Here is a 9,443-nt window from a genome sequence, read left to right on the forward strand (position 1 = left end):
ATATCCAAACACCTCTCAAAAACAATGTCTAAATAACCCACGATATCGAGGTCATCAGACATCTTATTAATAAGCATGTAAAGTTTATTGTCTTGCATGTACTGCAAGACCTTTTGCGGATTTTCCAGCTGTCTATTGCTGGACTTATTATACACTTGCCAATTATCCCGATCGTAAAATAGGGCGTGTTCATACTTGAATACACATATTGCTTTTGACAACTGAAGCATAAAGAACCAACATTATCTGATCAGTTTAAAATGGTTCCTGTGACATTGAAATGTCCATCTTTATCGCCCTTAGCTTTAGTAGCAGGTGAGATAGAGTACCAATGTATAATATTTTTCTCTCGTACTCCATCAACATATGTCATCATAATAGAACATGTAGTACTTTTGGATTGGACTTATATCTTGGCAAACCTCAATACAATCAAGGTATGAGGCATTACCAAGACCCTTCATAACATAATAGAGAAGACTGAAATCTCTTGGATAGCCCGTAAGATTCAATCTACATAAAATAGTGAAGCTTACTCCCCCTCTTCTTGAGGTACTATTGTAACAAGATTTCCTTAGAGTCACATTTAGTTTTGTAGAACCATATATGGCCTACCGTTATTTAACTCATTTAGGAAACTCTATTAAGTTCCATACATCAGTAAAGCTCATAATCTTTATCATACATGGCAAATGTCACCAAGATAAATGTTCACACACATTATTTATCACAAGAAATTTGTTGAGGCTCAACACCAAGTGTTGCATTAGGGACCGTATAACTCTCAACATAAATGATGCGTATGAACAAAGATCTCATAGAATTCTCCTTAAGATTCATGTTCATAAGCTCAAGGTCCTCGTGATCACTTTATTTTGGAGAACATGGCTCCAAACCTCGATAATGCTTCATTTCAGTTCTAAACCACAACATCGTTGGGCAGAAGGTGAAAATTAATGTGCCACATGATTATAAACGACGTTGGTCAGAATTACAATCATGAGCCACGTGGTACTGACAAAACTTGCCACTTTTAGTGAAGCAAGAAAAATGATCATAAATGACGTTGGTCAGAAATATAACCATAAGCCACATGCTACACCATAAACAACATTAGAATGGCAAACTTGCCACTTTATCATTCATGTGTGTTTCATTGTGTTCATAAGGGAGTAATAACACATTAAAATGAAAAGGAGTCAAAACATTAGTGTGATTTTTCATTCATTCACTCTCCAAATAGGACTTCTCGTTGGTTCCATCATACTCGGAGAACTAATACAATATCATTATAGCGTAAGAAAAATGAGTACGAGGACCCATATTAAATGAGACATTCCATTTCCCCCTTCGAAATCTGGTAAACTCACCACAATTTCGACGAGGTCTCATTTATCACCTCTCTTACATCATAATTGTGTCATAGCACACATTATAATTACAAAAGATACATGCACCTAGGACACAAAAATTCTCACCACATGGTGAGACTTTCATAAAATGATTGCATTCCAAAGAACAAAAAGTTCATATAAAGAAGCAAGTTGTCTTACAATGCTTTATTCGTCAAAAAGGACAAAATCTTTATAAGCATCATCATTATAAAATATCAAACATGAGTAAAACTTGTAATGATTATAATCACAACAAGTTTATTTGTTCTTCTAATCCATATCACCGTTGGGCTGAAAATGGAAAAGAACCTTATTTATTCAAAATGGGACATGACAATAATCAACGTTGGTCAGAATATTATCATATACCATATAACATATGCTCATAAAATCTTCGATCAAAACTTCTCGTTGGTTCCATTTTGACCGGAGAACTTAAAATCACATCATGATCAGTAAGCACATTTCCGAAGTCAATAGAAAGATAAATATAATGCAATCCACTGTGTTATTAGACACATGGATTCCTGATTCATCACCGATCATTTTACCATCATAAACTTTGACACTAATTCTAATAGCATCAGCCAAAATGCCAAAGTTATCATTAAAACCTTCAATGACTTGGCATAAAAATACCAATCATTTTGTACATTAGTATACAAATGACATTTCACTGAGTGAAGATAATAATAGCATTCACACTGTGAAATGTCTTCATTAAAATCTCTCCAAATAAAATTTGGACATTAAATTACATACATCATGGTTTACCAAATAATTGGTAAGCATCAATAGACAAATCATGACCATGATACATAAAATTCTCTAAAGAAACTTTCTTCAGAGAATCATCATCATTATGAGCCTTCATGAGCTTCAATGCATGTCAAAAGACATAAAACACACCGACACAATACTTAGAATAATTGCTCAACATTATTTAGTTGCATAGTGCGGTGCGGAAAACCGAACCATGCAGCTATAATCATTAGGATATGGCCTCAGTCCATTAGTCACGATCATATCATTAAAAAATGATCATGAGATCAACATAAAATCATTAGTATCGAGCACATCATTATGAAACAAAGATCATAGTAATGACATTATCGTATACTCCATGCTCAAATAAAATTCATAACATATTATTTAAAACATTATGTAGGTGACCATAATTGCTCAAAATTAACATCATAACCTAAAAAACGACTAGAATTGAGACATAATCATTAAAACTTAATATCATAAAAGAAATATCGTCACTAAAGCATCATAAAAAGTTGTCTAAATAAGACAAAACCAAAACATGCCATTCTATCAACAACAAAAAAAACATGCTTGTGATCTTGTTTTAGGAAATTAATTTATGTACCAAAACCAGTAGAAAAAGTACTGAAAACATTAGAAAACCCCAAAACTTAATTTGGTCCAGTAGCCCAGGACAGCCCAATAAAAAAACTTAACCCAGCTGATAAAACAAAAGAAAAAAGACTTTCTCTGCTGGGTCAACCTAGCCTGGGTCGAAACCCATCATTAGATTCGGTCCATATAGTAGCTGAGGCCCAGTAACAAGCTCGCATCGATGATGGCCGTTGGATCGAATCGACGGCAAAAAATCCTCACGGTCGGAATGAAAACGAGGCCAGTCGAAAACCCTAACCGTATGTCGTCCCCTCCTCCGATATTTCTGGCCGACCAGAGAGTGGCGACGGCGGCGGCCGCCGGCCCTCCCCTTTGTTCCTTGCCGACGCGGTGGCCGCGCTCGCCGGAGAAGCGTGCGCTGGACATGGTCCTGCGCGCTCCTCCGTCGAGCGTAGCCGTCGACGTCGTTTTTCGTTTGGGGCGGCGAGAAGGTGGTGTGCCACCGGCGAACCGACAACCATTCCGGCGAGGACGGCGCAGTGCGGCACCTTCCTCCTTCCGCGCGTCCTCTCCGGTGCGAGCGGACGGCACGGTGGCCTCACCGAGCTCCAACGAGTATGCCCTACCGCGCACAACGTCATTCCGCGCGTTCTCTCCCGTGGGAGGGAAATGGCGTCGCGGCATCGTCACCCTCTCGCAGCGGCGAGCGCTGGGCGGCCCCCCGAAGGGAGAAGCGACGATGCAGCCATTCTCGGCGGGTGCCTCATCTGGTGGCGCAGCCCGGGGCAGGAGCCTGTGCGGTTCGAGGTGCTGCTCGTCGGCAAGCAGACGGCGACGATGGCGATGGGTGGCGCGAAGGCCGTCCTCAACATCATCCATTCCGCGCGTCATCTCCGACGGGAGACGACGGCGTAGCATTAGGTCAACCCCCCAATTCCAACATTTGCAGTTCCATAATTTGGGGAATTAGGGTTTCGAACTTTTGGGGATTTTGCATTTTATATTTCTGACTTAGCAACTCAGCCTCCTTCTAATTGCTTACGAACTTTTTACTTAGGCTAATTAAACCAGTACTGATCCGTAGCAAAAAGAACCGAACTCCAAAGGTAATTTATTGTAAGTGTGCATTTGCATAAGCCCAAAGTAAAACACGATCTCCTAATCATAATTAGGACTCTAAGATGATCATATCTAGCTCTGATACCATTGTTTGATACCATTGTTAGAGTTAATTCAACCATCATTAGGGTTGGGACATTAACATAACCTGAGCATACTTAGAGCACCTAATCAACATTTACAGAGGGATTAGGAGATGCACTTACAGGTATTTGGAGATTGCACTTGCCTGCCACATGCAGATATGGCGTAGCCCATGTCGATGATGGTGTTCGGGACGCCGGCACAACCCTCCCGGTGGCCAGCGATGGAATTGGCCTTCCGATCCTTTTAGCACCTTTTTAGGATCGGGTGTTAGAGTATTTTTGAGGTTTCACGTAAGTGACAGACTTTCCCGTAAGGGGCATAACCTCCTATTTATACTTGGTGCTAAGGGAACAGGGACCAAACCAGATTCGTTGGGGGTGCCTCCGATCAAGGCACCAACGTTAGTGAGAGGACTTGGTCTCCGTCCTTATTCTCTCGGTTTGTTATACCGTGAGATCATATTCCAACACCAGGATCCCATGATATTTTTTACGGGCTAACTTATACCTTCAATTCTAATGGTGGGGAGAGAGATACCGAAACACACCTCGAGATGGAATGCTAAACTTTATCTCATACATGATTGCGTCCCTTGAACAGTGCCAAGAGACATGTCGTTTTTGCTAGTACCTTCGGTGGAGGTCGAGTGGAGGCCCCAGTAATCAGTCGCGAATTTTGGTATGGGCATTAAGGTCGCCGCCGACCGATCGACGTCAACAATCCAAGCCGGATCCGGGAGGGGACAAGAATGCGTTTATCCAGGTGTCGATCAATCTATGAATTAGCCAGCCTGAATTATTGGCCTTATGTATGTCTGGCACGAAAGGGTTCAATTAGTGGCTAATGAATCTTGTCTTTTATGGTGAGAAGTTCATGGTGGTGTTTGTGTGTCCATTGACACCTCAAGAGATTGAAATGGCGGCCGAGTGCGTGACTGATCAGTGGGCATTGTTTGCAAGCTACTAGTGTCTGCACGAAGCACGCACGAACAAGGTCAGAAAATATCTACGGAGGAAAGAAGAAATACACAAAAAATGGCTACCTGCAACGAGATGCAGTGCAATGCTAGCGAGCGCTCACTGCTGGAATGGCCTGTTGATTACGCCACTATTTGAAACCAACAAGTAGCTAGTTACAGTTTGATGACCAGTTGGTTATCTGAGCTAGTAACCTGAGAGGTCAAAGACATGGAAGGCTTCAGTGCCTGAAGAACTGGCACGCTTTATTTTTTCCAACCAGGATTTCCTCGCTTTCCGTTGCTCCCGTAACGGAGTGAGCGATTCAAACATCAAAGCAAAACATGAAAAACAATCAGGTTCAAAAAACTACACGGTTGGCACTACAGGTGCACGGCTACGCGCTGAGTTGACAGATGGAGCTCGGCTCCATGGAGTCCTTTTCTGAAAAATTCAAAAATACAACATTTTAAAGATCGAAAAGTTCAGAAAAATACATAGACGTGGATAATGTTGTAATTTATCAACGTGTGAAATCGCAACCCAAAGTACCTTGTAATCGGAGCTACATAAAAATGTTATATCAGACATGTAGTGGACAGTGCAAAATTTCAGTGCTCTCAAATATGTCAGATATTGTTCTTTTTGTAGCCCCAGCATAATGTATTTCAAGTTAAGACTTTCCATGCTAGTAAATTCCAACATTTTCTACATCTAGGACTTATTCAAATCTTTTTCCAAGGGTGAGGACAACCTGTGAGTAACTATCCCCTTTTGTCGTTGCCGAAAGCAGAAGAGAGCATCACCATTCCACCAAGCGGTTGCCAAGGATTTGAGTACCGGTAAGAAAAAAACTCTTGGAGGGGCCTGGGATTTGCGTTAACCATGGTTACTGGTGATTATTGGTCGACTACTGGATGAATTTTTCAAACAAAATTTGAATTTTAAATTTGGTAACATCTAAACAATTTGAATATAACTAAGTGATGAGCACAAATCAGAAGTTGGGGACAACTGAGTTTGTGTATGGGTTACGTTGGACGGGTAATACATGGGGCTTAGGTAGGACGACACCAGACAGACCAAATTCAAACCAAATTCTAATGAAGTGCGATTTTTGGCACGACAAGCTGCGTATTCAGGTAACCGCGACATTTCATAGGACACCGATTTCTTTCTCTCTCTCCCCTGGCCATTTTTAAGACAGCGTATTATTGCATCAACGTATTGTACTTTTAGCACAACCACACCACAAAGAACTAAGACTACTCATAGTGGGAGTAACTTCACTAGTAACTAAGTGTCCAACTCAGCAAATTTGCTTAGAGCAAGTACAATAAGGTACAGTCAGCAGGCTATAAGAGTTAAAATAATATAGTTTTGCTGAGTTGGATGAGAGAGAAGAGGAGAGAGAAGAGAAGCAGGCTACAAGATAATAGCCAGCTGCACAGCGTGCTCCTACAAGACTTTGTAGAGAGTGATATGTGAGCCATCTACATAAAAAGTAGCACACTTCTATAGCTAACTATTGTACATATTGGCTATAAGCTAACTATAGATGACATGGCACTTTCTTATAGCCCGTTGATGGCTTTTCTATTGTTCTTGCTCTTATGTGGTAGTGAGTTAATGAGGAGAGAGGAGGATGGAGTAACATAGCTAGTTACTGTAAAATCACACCTCCCAAGATACAATGAGTCTATAAGCCAATTAATAAAGACATATATGATACTACTTTAATGTTACTAACCACTATGAAGGTAGTAACATAGAGTAGTAACATATGCATGTTACTACTCTATGTTACTTTCCACTATGACCAGTCTAAGCGTGAAGCCAAACCAGCAACGAAATTATTATGTTGGGTCCTATCTATCAGTCTACAAAGACAATCAGCACCAAGATTAGACAAAAAAAGAGAGTGCTACCTTTCAAAGTAGGGGCCACCATAATTGGCATGATTGATTCAAGAAGAGAATAGTACTTCATGATGTGGGCGCTTGTTCCGCCCTATTTGGTCACGCAGATCGCCATGATCAATCAGCAGATTTTGCTGCAAACTCTGGTCCTCGCAACAGGACAAGTAACTTACATCATCGACCGTAGAATGCAGGCGATATCTTGATTAATTTAGAGAATGAAAATTAAGAAGTTCAGGAGATTGCTCATGAGGGAAGTAGATAATTAGCAGATCGAGCACTAGTCACTTCCGGTGCAGCTGAATTAAGAAATACAGCCGTCGATTCCCAACAAAACAAACAAAACTAAAGGTCCACGTAATGGTTTATTTTACTTAGCATTACAACTACTACGTGGTCTTTAGACAGGTACACTTTATTTTCTGAAACTGGAGGGAGAAACTGCGCCGTTGCTTCAGAAGTTCAGATAGCTGCTACTCGTACTTTAGTTCGATCGAATTTGTTTGCGCAGACCCTTTGAAGAATTCTCCTCCATACTAGCACGGCTGCGTCGATCATACACCCATCGCCACTGTCCATATAACGGCGGGCAACAGTCCAGAAAATGATGTCTCATCCAGCTTCACAGTGATGTGCATGCATGTATGATGTAAGGTTATTCTTACTACGTGGTGGCTATAAGGTAGACCCTATTTAGACGGCTGACCATATAGACCTAGCCAACTTACATTGGAAGAATAAGTGATTAATCGTCTCGTTCTGATGATAGAAGACACACTTTTTACTTCCATGTCAGTTGCGTTTGGCAAGATTATCTTTAGTAAGGATTACCCCCGACGAAGATACCAGATAAAGACTTTTGTTCTCAGCGGTATCTTCATCTTCCAAATTTTTGAATTATTATCGGCCGGGAGTTCAGGTTGAATTTGTTATCACCAGATTTTGGCCAAATCAGGAGATGGGCCGTGAGTGAGATGGGCTTGAAGGATTATGCGTGGAGGATCTCTGAAGCGGCCTGGCACGAAGGGTTTGGGCTAAACTGCCCGTGTATCTGTATTATATTAGATCGTATCTTGAATTAGAAATTAGAGTTTTGCCCATGCACGGTTTGGTGCATGCCTCAATTAGAAAGTCCCCTGGACTATAAATATGTATCTAGGGTTTATGGAATAAACAACAACCAACGTTCAACACAAACAAATCTCGGCGCATCGCCAACTCCTTCGTCTCGAGGGTTTCTCCGGTAAGCACCATGCTGCCTAGATCGCATCTTGCGATCTAGGCAGCGTAAGCCTATCCCCGTTGTTCATGCGTTGCTCGTGCTCGAAGCCTTTTTGATGGCGAGCAACGTAGTTATCTTAGATATGTTAGGGTTAGCATTGTTATTCGTATCATATGCTATCGTAGTGCGACCCTTGCATGTCTAGCCGCCCTTACACCTATCTTAGGTGTAGGGCGGCACCCCGCTTGATCATTGTTTAGTAGATCCGATCCGTTACGGTTGCTCCTTGATTCTTCAAGGATTAGTTTAACATCCGCAATAGTTAGGCCTTACAAAGGGTTGGAGGATCCAGCGGCGTGTAGGGTGTAGTTTGCTAGCCCTAGACAGGATGTTCCGAGGATCAACCTCGTGTTGGTTTTTAGGCCCCGTCTAGGATCGGCTTACGATCACCGTACGCGAGCGCGAGGCCCAATCGTGAGTAGGATGATCCGATTATGCGGTGAAAACCCTAAATCATCGTAGATCGCTTTAACTTTATCTTGATCAAGCGGGACCACCATATATTCGGACACCTTGTACGAATCATGGGTGGATCGGCTCTTTGAGCCGATTCACGAGATAACCCGAGAGCCGATCGAGGCTCGTATTTAACGTTTACGTGTGTGCCCTGCAGGAAACTAAGCGAGGCATCATCCACACCTTCCCGACCGGGTATAGGTCGGGTGGCACGCCCTTGCGACGGCATCGGGTGTGTGACCGGAAGGCTTTGCGGGCCGTCGCTCCGAGGGACCGGGGCCAGCCGCAGCCCTAGTTGTTCCCGGCTCTACGGTGTTGCCGGTCGTTGCTCGACGGTGGGTTTACGACGCCAACACATTCTGGCACGCCCGGTGGGACTATCTTCGACATCCACCGCATCGCCATCTACATCCGAGATGGCGGAAAGCACTCCGGTCAAGTACGAGGATCTGACTGACGAGCTCAAGAAGAAGCATGACGAGATCAAGACAGTCCTCGAGGCCGAACTCATCGGCTCCTTTGAAAAGACCCGTTCACACGATGTCAAGCTCCATGGGAACGCACGTCCGTGGCTTGGCGTCAACGTGGTGGATCTCAGCCACTCCTTAAGGGATACGGGGCTCCCCTTTGGTGTCAACATGGCAGGGCTTGCCAGCCGCCATGGCAAAGATAAGGCAGAGAGCAGCCAATCCCGGGGCAAGGATAAAGAGGAGGCCGATCCACGCGACCGGCCCCAAGATGATGACAGATGGTACCTGACAGAGGAGGAAGTGGGAAGCATGCGGTATCAACGTCCACTCTCTGCACATCCCCTCAACGAATATGAGCAGCAGTATGACCGACGTCGACGCTACGACGTAGATGA

The sequence above is a fragment of the Lolium rigidum genome, chromosome 7 (genome assembly GCF_022539505.1).
Source record: "Lolium rigidum isolate FL_2022 chromosome 7, APGP_CSIRO_Lrig_0.1, whole genome shotgun sequence".
Taxonomy (NCBI): domain Eukaryota; kingdom Viridiplantae; phylum Streptophyta; class Magnoliopsida; order Poales; family Poaceae; genus Lolium; species Lolium rigidum.